This window comes from Schistocerca serialis, chromosome 7 (genome assembly GCF_023864345.2).
Source record: "Schistocerca serialis cubense isolate TAMUIC-IGC-003099 chromosome 7, iqSchSeri2.2, whole genome shotgun sequence".
In the NCBI taxonomy this organism is placed as follows: Eukaryota; Metazoa; Arthropoda; class Insecta; order Orthoptera; family Acrididae; genus Schistocerca; species Schistocerca serialis.
The window spans coordinates 396,742,719-396,760,227 of NC_064644.1; the positions used below are offsets into that span (position 1 = coordinate 396,742,719).

The 17,509-nt window shown below is 44.6% G+C and overlaps 1 non-coding gene and 1 pseudogene across 1 annotated transcript; both read left to right on the plus strand.

The window, feature by feature from the left end:
* Positions 1–411: 411 nt before the first annotated feature.
* On the plus strand, positions 412–529 carry LOC126413573 (5S ribosomal RNA; annotated as a pseudogene).
* Positions 530–16,837: 16,308 nt separating this feature from the next.
* Positions 16,838–16,912, plus strand: Trnas-uga (transfer RNA serine (anticodon UGA)). Its single transcript has one exon. It is a non-coding gene; the product is annotated as a tRNA-Ser (tRNA).
* Positions 16,913–17,509: the final 597 nt, after the last annotated feature.

Consider the following 17,509-nt stretch of genomic DNA (forward strand, 5'->3'; position numbering starts at 1 on the left):
AACAGAGGGACAGAGTCAATCCTACCTCACCTGCGAATTCGTAGTCTCACTATCGATAGCTCTGACTCTGGTCATGTTTGGTGGCACTAGTGTTCAGTGTTTGTGTTATCTTTCTGCTTCAGTCCGAGAACCGTGGTTTTAAATTTGCTTGTGCGCCGCCTGTCTGTTGCAATTTGCCTTGAAAATGGCGGTCGGTGAAAGTGTTACCTGGCTGAATTCCCGGAATTTATTTGAAAGTTGTATACGCCAGGAGAAACTCAGGTCTCATATTTTCTTGATGTTTTCAACGGTGTGGCGAGCCGTGTACAGACAGGCGTTGTCATGCAACAGCCACACTTTCTTTGCTTGCAAAATTCTCGTTTCCTCCGAATCACTTGCTTTACTTTTTTTCCAGCAAGTAATTGCAAGACTGCCAACTGCCTTACCGCAGTGGTAACACCGGTTCCCGTTAGATTACCGAAGCTAAGCGCTGTCGGGCTGGGCTAGCATTTGGATGGGTGACCATCCGGTCTGTCGAGCACTGTTGGCGAGCGGGGTGCACTCAGCCCTTGTGAGACAAACTGAGGAAAACTTGATTCAGAAGTAGCGGCTCCGGTCTCGGAAACTGACATACGGCCGGGAGAGCGGTGTGCTGACCACATGCCCCTCCATATCCGCATCCAGTGACGCCTGTGGCGTGAGCATGATACGGCGGCCTGTCGGTACCATTGGGCCTTCCAAGGCCTGTTCGGACGGAGTCTAGTTTTTTGTAATTGAAAGAGTCCTTGAGGGACGGCTGTTCGCTTAGTAAAGTACTCTTCCAGCATTGTGTCACGTGCGTCCCAAAAATGATTAGCATAAGCATTCCTGTAGAAGTCAGACTCTTGATTTTCATTTGTGTTTCGTGATTTCTATTCCACGCTCTCGCTTTTTGATTCTGACGCATAGTACAGGACCTACGTTTCATCGTCAGTGACTATCCTGGTTAAAACTGAGTCCCCTTACCTGTTCAAATGATCAAGAAAGCTTTAACAGATGTCAATATGTTTGACGCTGAATTCTGCAGTAAGCTGTCTCGGTATCCATCACGCAGAAACTTTATGGAATCCGAGTTCATCTTTGATGATTTGACAGGCAGAGCCATACTCGATTACCGAACAATGCGTTGCCATATGGATCCTAATTTGCATATCCACTAACATCATCTCTTGAGCTCGTTGAATCTTTTGGACTGTACTGGACACGTGTTCTACTCTCTCTTCATGTGTCACTCTCGTCCGGCAACTTTTAAACATGTATATTCACAATGAAACAATTCTATTTGACACGACACTGTTCCTGTATTTTCATAAAAGTCGACCAAGAATTTCAGCCCGTTTTACTCCTTCTAATAAAAGAAATCTTATCATTACCTGTTGATCCTCCTTTGTGCAATCTACACTCACGCTCATAAATTAAGGATAATGCTGATACGTGGTGAAACAACGCTCTGGTGGGCGGTTTGCGGGTTTTAATCACCTCGGGGTATGACCATGCGGTGCATTTGACCTGCGGTCGTCGCACGGTGGCGCTGGCAGCAGTCCACATACGCCGAGGTGTGTTGGTGCATGTCAGAGTACGGTGCAGCGAGTAAGTGTGCAGACGTTTTTAGACGTGACTGTGTGTTGAAAATGGCTGAAAGAACACTATTGATGACGTTATCAGGGATAGAATACTAGGGCGACTGGGGGCTGGTCAAACACAGCAGGTCGTAGCACGGGCCCTCCATGTGCCACAAAGTGTGATCTCAAGATTATGGCAACGATTCCAGTAGAGAGGAAACGTGTCCAGGCCCTATAGTACGGGACGTCTACAGTGTACAACACCACAAGAAGACCGATATCTCACCATCAATACACGCAGACGGCCACGGAGTACTGCCGGTAGCCTTGCTCGGGACCTTATCGCAGCCACTGGAACGGTTGTCTGCAGACACACAGTCGACAGACGACTGAACAGACGTGGTTTATTCGCCCAGAGGCCTGAAAAGTGCATTCCACTGACTCCTGGTCACAGGAGAGCCCATAAAGCCTGGTGTCAAGAACACAGTACATGGTCATTGGAACAGTGGTCCCAGGTTATGTTCACAGACGAGTCCAGGTACAGTCTGAACAGTGATTCTCGCCGGGTTTTCATCTGGCGTGAACCAGGAACCAGATATTAACCCCTTAATGTAGTTGAAAGGGACCTGTATGGAGGTCGTAGTTTGGTGGTGTGGGGTGGGATTATGATTGTTGCACGTAGACCCCTGTATGTCTTTGACAGAGGAAATGTAACAGATCCGGTGTATTGGGACGTCATTTTGCACTAGTATGACCGTCTTTTCAGGGGTGCAATGGGTCCCACCTTCCTCCTGATGGATGATAACGCACGGCCCCACCGAGTTTCCATCGTGGAGGAGTACCTTGAAACAGAAGACATCAGGAGAACTGAGGGGCCTGCCTGTTCTCCGGGCCTAAACCCCATCGAGAACATCTGGGATGCTCTCGGTCGACGTATCGCTGTACATCTTCAAACCCCTAGGACACTTCAGGAGCTCCGACAGGCACTGGTGCAAGAATTGGAGGCTATACCCCAGCAGCTGCTCGACCACCTGACCGCAAACCGTTCTGCGGCCTGGTGATCATATCCCATATTGATGTCGGGGTACAAGCGCGGGAAACAGTGGCGTTTTGTAGCACATGTGTTTCGGGACGGTTTTCTGAACTTATCACCAATACCGTGGACTTACAGATCTGTGTCATGTGTGTTTCCTATTTGCCTATGCTATTAGCGCCAGTTTTGTGTAGTGTCACGTTGTGCGGCACCACATTATGCAATCATCCTTAATTTATGAGCATGAGTGTATTAGCGGAGCTGACATGTTCACGCTCTCACTGAGAGAATGCAGCTGAAGTGGCCGGGGTCGATGGTGCTCCCCCCCCCCCCCCCGCCTCCCCCCCCCCACACACACAGATAGCGACAATAACTTTATTATTATTTATACTAAAGAAAAGGAAGTTGTTGAGACTACACATTAATTCAGAAACTTCAGATGCTCTGAGGCTAGAAAAACAGCGTGTCAATTTTAAACCACCGTTGACATCAGTGCCTGGGCTGTCCCCATGTTCCTTGATTTGAGGAAGGCATTTGATGCCATTTGGATTCAGGACTTCAAAAAGGTCCTATGAACATATGTCCGGAAATGCATCGTTGCCATGGTAGATGGCAGTTCTTCCGACCACGTGTCGTTTGAAGCTTGTGTGTTGCAGGCTGTGTGATTGACGTAGCGTACTGCTAGCAGCAGAATGGTCGGGTATTCATGTCGGTAACAAGCCGAGATGGTGTTTGGGTACGGCCAAATAGACGGAACGGTCGAGAGGCAGCGCGGCTGTTCCAAAACAAGTCCCCTCACAGACACTAAACGCATCACACAACATTTCAAGCCCTTTTTGGGCGTTTATGCAATCATGAGTCCTTTCAGAGACACGAATGTAAAGGGAGGCGGCGGGCTGTGCGTACACCAGATCAGGAAGACCGGGTTCTACAGCATATTGAGACGAAGCCTAGTACAAGCCATAGGCAACTGGCCCGCCAACATGGTGTAAGCCAAAGTACAATTATGTGTAACCTGTATGATATTCGCTACTATCCCTGTCATCTGCAACATACAGGGAACACACGGGACATGGTCAGAGGAACTGTCATTCGTCAGCGCTATCTACCGTGGCAATGATGCATTTCCGGACACATGTCAATCGGACCTTTTTTCCTCCATTTCCTGTCAGGATTCCGTCCCGTTTGTAGGTTTTATTGATGTTCACTCTCAAACATGGCAGAGAGAGTGGGATGCATCCGATGAGGGTCGCCGAGTGCACGCTTTCTTTGCTGATGTACACGAAAGACTACAACTGAAACCCAAGCCTGGGGATGGTCCATTTCCTGACAGACCACTGGCCGTATCCGGTGCATTTAAACCGTATGGGACTAACTAAGGATGAAGTATGCGTATGCGGACGAACTGAGACACCAGAACATGTCACACTGCTGTGCAACACGCTAGCACAAGTGAGACCTATACAGAATGACAATGACATCGATAGAATAATACGTAATCCCGATGACTGGAACAAAGTAAATCGCGTAGCCGATACTGTATCGATCACTGCACGGAGAATAGAAGCGCCAAAACCCATACGGAAGGAGGCGTAGAAAAGCACAAACAACACAACAAACCACATGGGAGGACACAAACACGACCACAGATTCCGAAACCGAGGAAGGAACACTAAGTAAACATGACTCAGAAGGGATCAACATGTAAGGAACCAAATCCGACAATGTATGACACTGCATGCCACAACACAGTCACAAACAACAAAAAATGGTTCAAATTGCGCTGAGCACTGTGAGACTTAACATCTGTGGTCATCAGTCCCCTAGAACTTACAACTACTTAAACCTAACTAACCTAATGACATCACACACATCTATGCCCAAGGCAGGATTCGAACCTGCGACCGTAGCGGTCACGCGGTTCCAGACTCAAGCGCCTAGAACCGCACGGCCACACCGGCCGGCCCACAAACAACACAACAATCATAAAACAAACACCGGCACCACATACTAAGACTGTAGTAATAAGCTAATATCGCTTGGGATGAGAAGGCTCGAAGAACTTTTATTCCGAGGCTCCTCCTCCCCAATGACATCCTGCATAGTGTTTATACTGCACACAAGCAGTCATGTATTGCTCGTCTTATTGTGTGCAGACAGAAGTACATTCTCTTCTCTATTCAAAGTTATAATCAATTAATTTCATATATAAGAAATGTATTAAGTTATTTAAGGAATAATGCATTCAAGTAGTAATGAACTATATTCTATTCCAACTAACAAGTTAAAAACACAGGTGTATTTCTCATGTGAACCTGAAATTCATGTATTCCATGTATGAACTGCTCAATCACCATTTGATCTGTATAATCTATGTAAACATACATTAGCGCAAACCATTTCAGATGAGAATAGCACGAGGTTGTACAGAGATCTTCTCATCTGAAATAGATAGAAATAGGCCATTACTAACCAACATGCTACTTAAACTGCATTACTCATCCCAATATAGCATATCACTTACCTCTATATATAAGAAATTATTCTTAACCACGCTCATTGTGTTACATTTCGTTTTTTTATTTTTCTTTGACATTTGCATTGTATAAATTACACTAGTGGCCATTAAAATTGCTACACCAAGAAGAAATGCAGATGATAAACGGGTATTCACTGGTCAGATATATATACTAGAACGGACATGTGATTACATTTTCACGCAATGTGGGTGCATAGACCCTGAGAAATCAGTACCCAGAACAAACACCTCTAGCTCTAATAACGGCCTTGATACGCCTGGGCATTGAGTCAAACAGAGCTTGGATGGCGTGTACAGGTACAGCTGCCCATGCAGCGTCAACACGATACCACAGTTCATCAGGAGTAGTGACTGGCGTATTGCGACGAGCCAGTTGCTCGGCCAACATTGACCAGACTTTTTCAGTTGGTGAGAGATCTGGAGAATGTGCTGGCCAGGGCTGCAGTCTAACGTTTTCTGTATCCAGAAAGGCCCGTACAGGACCTGCAACATGCGGTCGCGCATTATCCTGCTGAAATGTAGGGTTTCGCAGGGATCGAATGAATGGTAGAGCCACGGGTCTAAACACATCTGAAATGTAACGTCCACTGTTCAAAGTGCCGTCAATGCGAACAAGAGGTGACCGAGACGTGTAACCAATGGCACCCCATACTATCACAACAGGTGACACGCCAGTATGGCGATGACGAATACACGCTTCCAACGTGCGTTCACCGATGTGACCATCATGATGCTGTAAACAGAACCTGGATTCATCCGAAAAAATGACATTTTGCCATTCGTGCACCCAGGTTCGTCGTTGAGTACACCACCGCAGGCACTCCTGTCTGTGATGCAGCGTCAAGGGTAACCGCAGACATTGTCTCCGAGCTGATAGTCCATGGTGCTGCAAACGTCGTCGAACTGTTCGTGCAGATGGTTGTTGTCTTGCAAACGTCCCCATCTGTTGACTCAGGGATCGAGACGTGGCTGCACGATCCGTTACAGCCATGCGGATAAGATGCCAGTCATCTAGACTGCTAGTGATACGAGGCTGTTGGGATCCAGTACGGCGTTCCGGATTACCCTCCTGAATCCATCGATTCTATATCCTCCTAGCAGTAATTGGATCTCGACCAGCGCGAGCAGCGATGTCGCGATACGATAAACCGCAATCGCGATAAGCTACAATCCGACCTTTATCAAAGTCGGAAACCTGCTGGTACGCATTTCTCCTCCTTACACGAGGCATCACAACAACGTTTCACCAGGCAACGCCGGTCAGGTGCTGTTTGTGTATGAGAAATCGGTTTAAAACTTTCCTCATGTCAGCACGTTGTAGGTGTCGCCACCGGAGTCAACCTTGTGTGAATGCTCTGAAAAGCTAATCATTTGCATATCACAGCATCTTCTTCCTGTCGGTTAAATTTCGCGTCTGTAGCACGTCATGTTCGTGGTGTAGCAATTTTGATGGCCAGTAGTGTATATTCTCATCAAGTAGGTAGTAACATATTATATGGAACCATTTTAACAATTGTTAAGCATTAAATTCACTGTAACCTCAGAGAAATCTTTATATATTATGTTCTTTATATTATTTAAAAATAAGCATTAACAACTGTATACCAATAAGACTGTAACAATGAGAAGTCTTTGCTATTGGATTCAGAAGCATCCGACCCACCTTACATTACAAGGCGGTGGGTTACTCTGTAAATAAATAAATAAATAATGTTCACTTTCTATATAAAGAAAACTACTACTCAGAATGACAACAAATTTGAACAGAATATTATTGACGCAGGGGTAAACGCAATGGAATCAAAAAAATTGACGAAAATTTTTCAAATATTTGGACTGTCAGCGTCAGAGTACACACACGCGCTGCACACAGCTGTTCCTCAGTCTGCGTCAGAGATCCGAGCATGACTGTCTCATATAGGATCGCTTGCTGCTGGTAAAGCGCTCTTACAAGAACGGCAACTGTGCGCCGATAGCTCTGCAGAAGTTTCGGACATCCAACGGTATGAAAAAAGACGTCGATCCTATGTCTGCTAAGGGTCTGGAAAAAATGATTACAGCGTTCGAAAAGACAGCGCAATGTTGCAGAGGGAGGAAAGCACCTGATCCGACGTCTGTCGAAGATCTGCACTGCAGGAGGCATCGAGTGGTGGCGTGTAAACATGCAGTGTACGGATAATTGCCGAACGTTGGACATGCCTGCGGGAACAGTGCATAAAATCCTAAGAAACATCCTACTTTGCTATCCATACGAAATCATCCATATTCCGGAGTTGCTTCTTGGTTACCTGCCTGCAAGGCAAACGTTCGCTTTGGAATTTCTTGCTCACGTGGAATTGGACAGTGAATGGCCATGGAACATTCTGTGGACAGAAGAGGCCAATTTCCAAGGACCTGTCAATACGTAGAATTGCAGCGGGTGGGCAGCGCAAATCCACACACACATTGACGACTACCACGTCGTTCTGCAAAGGTGACTGTGTGGTAAGTATTGACGGCATCGCTTAGTGGAGGGTCGTATTTTTTTCGAGTAGACCAGCCTTTTGCGCACCTACGTCATTCCGACCCTTCAACGCAATGGATGTGTGGGTAGGATCATTTTTATCCAATATGGTCCTCCTCCTCCTCCAGTGAAGCAGCTGCAGCAGAGGCATTTGAGAAATGCCAGAATTATCAGCCGTGATTTCCCTACAGCCCGGCTGTCCACATCACCTGATCTTAATCCGTGTGACTTCTGGCAGTGAGGTTGTCTGAGAGATGTTGTGTTCAGTACTCAGATTAGTGTCAGGTCCTGAAGTGCTCTTCTTCAACAATACAGCACCTTCCCAGCCCCTGTAGCCATAAAAATCCTAAGTTTCAAATATCGAAAACTTGAGATAAAACTTTCAATGAGAAATCTTTGTTACAAAATACTGTTCTTAAAACATAATTTATTATAATCAAAACAATAAAATGACATGATTTGACATAAATAAAGTGTGCTACCATCTGTCCCCATAGCAGTGTCATTTGTTTTCTGGTTCTGCTCGATACACAGGCTGATATTTTCCATCGTGTACAAACTCCAGGGATTGATCGATGAGATGATAAAGAAGAAAAAAAAGGTCTAATGAACTTACGTCCGCAATTACATGGTTTCCATGCTAGAGAGCATTTATTCCATCATACATTGTTACAGAGACTACGGTGCAATACGCGCTGTACCACGTAGCCAGAGTTAAAATATGTGTTCAAAATGGTTTCCATGTGTCTCAACTCTCGGGTGTGAGCGCCTAGCATGTTCTGTTCCACGCGTTCATATCGACCAAGCTGCATCCGAACAGTGTCAAAGGCAGCACAAATACGCTTCTCCAACGTCTCCACATCTGAAATGGGCTCTCCATACGCGATACTTTTGAGATGGCCCCATAACCAGAAATCTCACGGGATGAGATCCGGTGAAAGAGCAGGCCATGCAACTGGTCACCCTCGTCCGATCCATCGACCAGGCAACACACGACTGAGATGCGTCCGGACGTTAACGGCGAAGTGGGCTGGAGCAACATCATGTAGCAGCCACGCAACCCTTCCAGTCATCAATGTCACTTCTTCCAGCATAGGCGGCAAAGTCATCTGCAAGAAAGTGTGATCGTCCCGGCCTGTTCGGCGACGTGGAAGGAAGAGTCGTCCCAAAACACGGTCGCCAATCATGCAGGCCCACACATTCCGGCTGCACCGATACTGATGATTCGCTGTCACCATACAATGGGGGTTCTGCATACTATACCACAGATCACTGTTATGAAAGTTGAAGCTACCATTCCGCGTAAAAGTGGCCTCATCTGCGGGTAGAATGGATGACGGAAATTTCGGAATATGGTTGCCTGGTGAAGAAACCAGTGACAAAATTACTGCCGATGTAGAAAGTTTGTCGCTAGTTAGCCCCGCACGTACTGTAAGTGACAAGGGTGGTGACAATTGTCATGGAGAATGTTACACACGGACATGTGGCTTACCCTGTACTGGCCGGCCGACTGCCTGGTACTGACATGGCGGTCGCCTTCCATAGTGTTAATCGCATTTTCCTGCAAGTCTGATATCCGAACATTTCTTGTACGTCCAAAATGATTTCCTGCTTCCTGAAACCAGCCTGTCTCAGCAAACGGCGAAACATAGTTGCAAACATTGAATGCTGTGGTTCTTGTCCGCGGAGATAGGTCTCCTGATACAACCTTGCCGTTCGCTGTCCGTTGCCATTTGCCCTTCCTTAAGTAAACGCCATGTCCGCAAGCTCTCGATTGGAAAAAAAAGTGATAAGTTCTATGGGACCAAACTGCTGACGTCATCGGTCCCTAAGCTTACACACTACTTAATCTAACTTACGCTAAGGTCAACAGACACACCCATGCCCGAGGGAGGAGGCGAACCTCCGACGCGGGGGAGCCGCGCGAACCGTTACAAGGCGCCTGAGACCACGCTGCTCTCGGTCACAATTCGGAAGCATTGTGTACAACTTTGTATTACATCCACTACAAGGTGAGTCAGGAAGTTAATCGGACACAACATTACCAATTACCGTGGCAGGAGAGGGTGCTAGGGCATGACGTATGCGGAACAGTACCATCCTTTACGACGAATCCACGCATACTATAACTGTGGCTGCATGGTACAGAGCATTTTAGAAAGCAGTCACTGTAACAAACTATGATTCAATATATGGTCTCTAGCAGGAAACCATGCAATTCCGGACATAAGCTCATTAGACATTTTTTGTTCCTTATCCTCTCATCAAACAATCCCTAGAGCTTGTATACGATGGAAAAAATCACACTGTGTATTCGCACAAATCAGTAGTCTTCGTGACTATGGCAGTAATGGGCATATGGGCATACTGTAACAAACACGCCACTGTTCTCCTTAAGTAAATAAACCAGCCACTTGCGCTAGCCTAAATTAATGGTTCAAATGGCTCTGAGCACTATGGGACTTAACATCTATGGTCATCAGTCCCCTAGAACTTAGAACTACTTAAACCTAACTAACCTAAGGAGAGCACACAACACCCAGTCATCACGAGGCAGGGAAAATCCCTGACCCCGCCGGGAATCGAACCCTAAATTAATGACCTCTATGTAAACAAGCTGTTCCCATGGATGCAGGTTTTGTTTATTTAGAACATAATTAATGGGCAATAACTGCCATAATTTATGTGTATAGTGACCGAGGCTGTTACATAGAGACAGGGCAGAGCCTTGCTGCGCTCGCACGTATTAAATAACTTTCCGGCTACGGCGGCGTAAGGAAATACTTGGGAGCGTCTTCACGCCGGCGTCTCCGATTCGTTGATACGTCTGGCAGCGACTGTCTTTACTTGCGGTGTGGTCGTCAGGTAACAGCTTTTGTATGAGACCTCGTTCTGCGGACGACATCTCACTGTTTTCTATGTGTCTTCAAGGTGTTTCCGCAAGACGCACATTCATCGGACAAAGCATTACTCACTCTCTTCAAAGAGCAGCTTTGGCGATGAACGAAAGATCTATACTCTGTCAATGAAATTGATTTGTAGCAGAATTTTCGAACATGTATTGTGCTCCAACATCATGAAACACCTCGAAAAGAACGATCTGTTGGCAAAAACAGCATTGATCGCGTTTGTGATACACAACTGACTCTTTATTCGCACGAAATAATGAGTGCCATCGACAAGGGGACTCAGGTTCATTCCATATCTCTAGATTTCCAAACGGCTTTTGACACCATTCCTCACAAGCAATTTCTAATGTCCTGTTTGCCTATCCAGTATCGTCTCAACTGTGCGACTGGATACAAGGTTTCCTGTTGGAAAGATTACTGTTCGTAGTGAGTGAAGGGAAGATACCTAGTGAAACCGAAATGACTTTTGGACCTTGGGTGCCCCAAAAATGTTTTCTCGGCCCTTTGCTGTTCTTAATCTATAGACAGTCTAAACAGCTCTCTTGGATCATTTGCGGATAACCCTGTCGTTTATTGTATAGTAAAGTCAAAAGAAAATTAAAACGAATTGCAAAAAGATTTAGAGAAGTTATTTGCATGGTGCAAAAAGTGGCACTTGACGCTGAATAATAAAAATTGTGAAGTCTTCCATATGCAAACTAACTAAATTCCATTAACTTTCGAGTTGCATCAAGAAGCACATAAATTTAAAAGTTGTCGATGGAAGGAAGTACATAGAAATTACAGTTACGAACTTACTAAATTAGAACCATCACATAGAAGATGTAGTGATGACGGTGAACCAAAGACGTCGGTTTTTTAGCAGACCACCTAGAAGATGCAACAAAGCTCTTAAAGACACTGCTTAAACCACGCTTGACTGTCCTCTTCTGAAGTACTGCTGCGCAGTATGGGTTCCTTTTCACGTGAGGTTGAAGGTGGACATCCAAGAAGTTCAAAGAAAGGCAGCTAGTTTTGTATTATCATGTAATAATTGAGACAGTGCCACGGATATGATAAGCCAATTAATGTGACAATCATTAAAACAAAGGCTTTTTTCACGAAATTTCAATCGCCAACTCTCTCCTCCAAATGTCCAAATATTTTGTTGATTTCTCTAAATAGGAATTAATCCCCATGGTCATAAAATGAGAGAAATCAGAGGTCGTACAGAAACATTAAGGTGTTTGTTTGTTCCAACGTAGGTGCAGATGTAGACGTAGCTTCTCACAAAAATCACGGCAGAGACACTATGTCCGAAATGAAAAAAAAAAAAAAAAAGAGAATCACTGGTTACTGACCAACTACACCTGCTGCACGACTGGAGGAAGAAACAGACAAGACTGGAAGATTCCTAGTACTACAGTACCACGGTACATAAACATACATGATCTTTAAAAATAAATGATAGTTTCGCACGATTCTTGGTAGTAACTGTGCTGTACTAAGCTGCCAAATTGTAAAGAAATACAGCGGCAAAGGAAAAACCACAGACACAGCCGAATACGAAATGACACAAACAAGCCTACAGATACTACAAGCGAAGCTTGTTTATACACTACAATCTCTATGAATACAAACCAGATGCATGAGAAGTAGAATGTGTGCTCCCATAATTTCCTTAAGGGGAACGTTCATGAAAAACACACACTATTTAAAGGTTGCACCCACTCCACAATTCTGAAGATACGGCAGTTAAATATTTTGCCGTGCTTTACATGAAATTAACACATTTACTGTTCCTTTGATTATATACATTTAACTTTTTTGCGGAATTTAAAAATTTTATTTTAAAGAAGATATATATGTATCTTTTTCTCAGAAATTATGCAAAAGATTTCTAAATAATTATCTCTATTTAATTTCTCTGCATGTAGTAAGCTTCTCTCAGGTGTGTTTTTGAATATATCGAGTAGGAGAATTTAATTTTTAAAAATTGTTTTTCTATAAGTATAATATTAAAACCATGCAAAATTCCAAGCACTTAGCCCCATATCTCAGCGTGCACTCAGAATTTCAAAATTTACTCTTGAAAAAACATTTAATAGGTTATAGAAATAAGGTTACAAAATTTCGTAATTCTAGCCTTCACATATTCTGAGAAAAAGTACGTAAACTTTAAGAAACGTAAGTTTCAGGGAATGCAATTTGAAATTCAACTTACCGTTTTTTTTCTTACTTCACCCCCTCAGAAGACCCCAGATTTGTACTCGGAATCCTCTTCCCTTCGAGGCTTCTCTTTTGTTAAATTCGTTGGAGGCACTACTCTTCGTTCTGTGGTCTGACACACAATGTGATGGACTGTGTACAAGCCTACCTTGTATCCACTGGTCTATGCTACACACTCCTACAAGGTCATCGGGTGTTACGCATTTAATATAGGACGTGTGCACGTACTTGCTTCAATTAATTTTTCTGTATACGAGGAGGATAGTCAATTTTTGCCGATGCCCTAATCGAGGTACCCAAAACCCGCTTACCAACACTATAATGGTAAATTACAAATACATTTTTTAATTTGTAATCTTTCCTGTTGCAAGTCTGTGTAAAGCCTAGTGCAGTTGTAATCAATGTAGGTCAATCAGAATATACCTTGTGTTAGGCGAAACGCGCGTCATGAATAAATAAACCAATAAAATCATTTCTGCAACCAAGACTTGTTTTCACCACATTCTGCATAATGGTTGCTGTACCAGCACGCCATGAAGTGGAAATACTTTTATATTCTGTTTCAGTTACAATTTGAGAAGGCTGCATGACGATCTGGATATTATTTCAAGGGTTTTTCCCCGCAAAAGAGACTAAATACCTGAACAGAAAGAGAAAAATGATTCAGATTACGCAATGTCTGCACAAATAATCTTACAATTTGCATGAATATGAACATAAATAGTTGAAGTAATCCTAACTAAGAAAAGTCTTTTAATAGTGAAAAAATCTGCTCTATTAAAGGAGGAAAATACATTTCTTTGCCGTCATTTGGTACTTAAATATACAAATATCGATGTTTTGAAATCTATGGACAACACTTTCCCTAGGCTTTCGCTTTTCAAAAGTGTGGAATATTTTTAGTACAACCTTCGTGAAGAACTTCTATTATGAAGAAACTCTTTCATTGTTAGTGTGTCAAGGATGGTATCTCATAAACTCACTTTTACCGTTCGACTCTTGGTTAAGCGAAATGATATGTTAATTTTCATCTGCTGTGAACACACCTCCATGTGACGGTGACTTTGCCTTCCGTTCGTTCCATTTCGTTGAAGTCCAATGTGAATCAGCCTTTGGTGTCTTCACACTAGGCGAAACGTCAGCACACCATCACGTCAGGAGCTGTGTAGTAAGGTTAATAAAGTTCGTTAATAACTAAACTCAAATTATTCATGTTGTTGTGGTCTTCAGTCCTGAGACTGGTTTAATGCAGCTCTCCATGCTACTCTATGCTGGGCAAGCAGCTTAGCTTCATCTCCTTGTACCTACTGCAACCTACATCCTTCTGAATCTGCTTAGTGTATTCATCTCTTGGTCTCCCTCTACGATTTTTACCCTCCAAGCTGTCCTCCAATACTAAATTGGTGATCCCTTGATGCCTCAGAACATGTCCTACCAACCGATCCCTTCTTCTAGTCAAGTTGTGCCACAAATTTCTCTTCACCCCAATTCTATTCAATACTTCCTCATTAGTTATATGATCTACCCATATAATCTTCAGCATTCTTCTGTAGCACCACATTTCGAAAGCTTCTATTCTCTTCTTGTCCAAACTATTTATCGTCCATGTTTCACTTCCATACATGGCTACACTCCATACAAATACTTTCAGAAATGACTTCCTGACACTTAAATCTATATTAGATGTTAAAAAATTTCTCTTCTTCAGAAACGCTTTCCTTGCCATTGCCAGTCTACATTTTATATCCTCTCTACTTCGACCATCATCAGTTATTTTGGTCCCCAAATAGCAAAACTCCTTTACTACTTTAAGTGTCTCATTTCCTAATCTAATTCCCCCAGCATCACCCGACTTAATTCGACTACATTCCATTATCCTAGAAATTATTCATAACGGATATTATTGACAAAGGTCGCATGGTAAATTTTCCATACTGGTGAGAATTGAATGAGTAGGGAAAGTATCCGCCAAACATCGACGTTTATTTGCCCGAGAAAATAAATATTCACTAAAACATCAAACAATATTTAGACTCTGCAGCGGAGTGTGCGCTGATATGAAACTTCCTGGCAGATTAAAACTGTGTGCCCGACCGAGACTCGAACTCGGGACCTTTGCCTTTCGCGGGCAAGTGCTCTACCAACTGAGCTACCGAAGCACGACTCACGTCCGGTACTCACAGCTTTACTTCTGCCAGTATCTCGTCTCCTACCTTCCAAACTTTACAGAAGCTCTCCTGCGAACCTTGCAGAACTAGCACTCCTGAAAGAAAGGATATAGCGGAGACATGGCTTAGCCACAGCCTGGGGATTGTTTCCAGAATGAGATTTTCACTCTGCAGCGGAGTGTGCGCTGATATGAAACTTCCTGGCAGATTAAAACTGTGTGCCCGACCGAGACTCGAACTCGGGACCTTTGACTTTCGCGGGCAAGTGCTCTACCAACTGAGCTACCGAAGCACGACGCACGTCCAGTACTCACAGCTTTACTTCTGCCAGTATCTCGTGTCCTACCTTCCAAACTTTACAGAAGCTCTCCTGCGAACCTTGCAGAACTAGCATTCCTGAAAGAAAGGATATAGCGGAGACATGGCTTAGCCACAGCCTGGGGATTGTTTCCAGAATGAGATTTTCACTCTGCAGCGGAGTGTGCGCTGATATGAAACTTCCTGGCAGATTAAAACTGTGTGCCCGACCGAGACTCGAACTCGGGACCTTTGCCTTTCGCGGGCAAGTGCTCTACCAACTGAGCTACCGAAGCACGGTTCGAAGCAAGGTTCGCAGGAGAGCTTCTGTAAAGTTTGGAAGGTAGGAGACGAGATACTGGCAGAAGTACAGCTGTGAGTACCGGACGTGAGTCGTGCTTCGCTAACTCAGTTGGTAGAGCACTTGCCCGCGAAAGTCAAAGGTCCCGAGTTCGAGTCTCGGTCGGGCACACAGTTTTAATCTGCCAGGAAGTTTCATATCAGCGCACACTCCGCTGCAGAGTGAAAATCTCATTCTGGAAACAATCCCCAGGCTGTGGCTAAGCCATGTCTCCGCTATATCCTTTCTTTCAGGAGTGCTAGTTCTGCAAGGTTCGCAGGAGAGCTTCTGTAAAGTTTGGAAGGTAGGAGACGAGATACTGGCAGAAGTAAAGCTGTGAGTACCGGACGTGAGTCGTGCTTCGGTAGCTCAGTTGGTAGAGCACTTGCCCGCGAAAGGCAAAGGTCCCGAGTTCGAGTCTCGGTCGGGCACACAGTTTTAATCTGCCAGGAAGTTTCATATCAGCGCACACTCCGCTGCAGAGTGAAAATCTCATTCTGGAAACAATCCCCAGGCTGTGGCTAAGCCATGTCTCCGCTATATCCTTTCTTTCAGGAGTGCTAGTTCTGCAAGGTTCGCAGGAGAGCTTCTGTAAAGTTTGGAAGGTAGGAGACGAGATACTGGCAGAAGTAAAGCTGTGAGTACCGGACGTGAGTCGTGCTTCGGTAGCTCAGTTGGTAGAGCACTTGCCCGCGAAAGGCAAAGGTCCCGAGTTCGAGTCTCGGTCGGGCACACAGTTTTAATCTGCCAGGAAGTTTCATATCAGCGCACACTCCGCTGCAGAGTGAAAATCTCATTCTGGAAACAATCCCCAGGCTGTGGCTAAGCCATGTCTCCGCTATATCCTTTCTTTCAGGAGTGCTAGTTCTGCAAGGTTCGCAGGAGAGCTTCTGTAAAGTGTGGAAGGTAGGAGACGAGATACTGGCAGAAGTAAAGCTGTGAGTACTGGACGTGAGTCGTGCTTCGGTAGCTCAGTTGGTAGAGCACTTGCCCGCGAAAGGCAAAGGTCCCGAGTTCGAGTCTCGGTCGGGCACACAGTTTTAATCTGCCAGGAAGTTTCATATCAGCGCACACTCCGCTGCAGAGTGAAAATCTCATTCTGGAAACAATCCCCAGGCTGTGGCTAAGCCATGTCTCCGCTATATCCTTTCTTTCAGGAGTGCTAGTTCTGCAAGCTTCGCAGGAGAGCTTCTGTAAAGTTTGGAAGGTAGGAGACGAGATACTGGCAGAAGTAAAGCTGTGAGTACCGGACGTGAGTCGTGCTTCGGTAGCTCAGTTGGTAGAGCACTTGCCCGTGAAAGGCAAAGGTCCCGAGTTCGAGTCTCGGTCGGGCACACAGTTTTAATCTGCCAGGAAGTTTAATATCTAGACAACAGTACGTAGCGCCTTTTTGCTGTATCCTAAGCTTCCTGTTTTACTTTTAACAAGGGAAGTTCGTTGCCTCGAACGCTCCAAACTTCACGAAATGGGCCTAGAATACACATCGTTTATTCCAAAAACAATGGTATTAGTCATTCGCATGCAAAACTGCGTGTTTTACCACGAGAGACATTTGAATGATCACCTCTTCAAGGTCTAAGAGATGAAAGTTTTCCTAACAAGGACGTAACGCTCAAGATATTGCCACTGAAGACATGAAAATATTGCCTACCTTTTGATGTGTAGTTCTTTACGCAATACAAGCTCTGCGTGAGAAGGACTCGTTGATTGTGTAAATGTGAAATCCACGAGTAAAGGCACACGATAGTCATTTAGTCATTGGACTTCACTTTGTGCTATACATCGACCTCCTGCACAGAAGTACAGGTGCGAGTTACAGTATGCTTGGCAAAATGCGGGTTATCTCACTGACATACCAATATCGTCGTTTGAAAGGATACTTAGTGCGGGGTTTAATACTGGACTGCTTGAGCGCAGAATTGATGATAACGG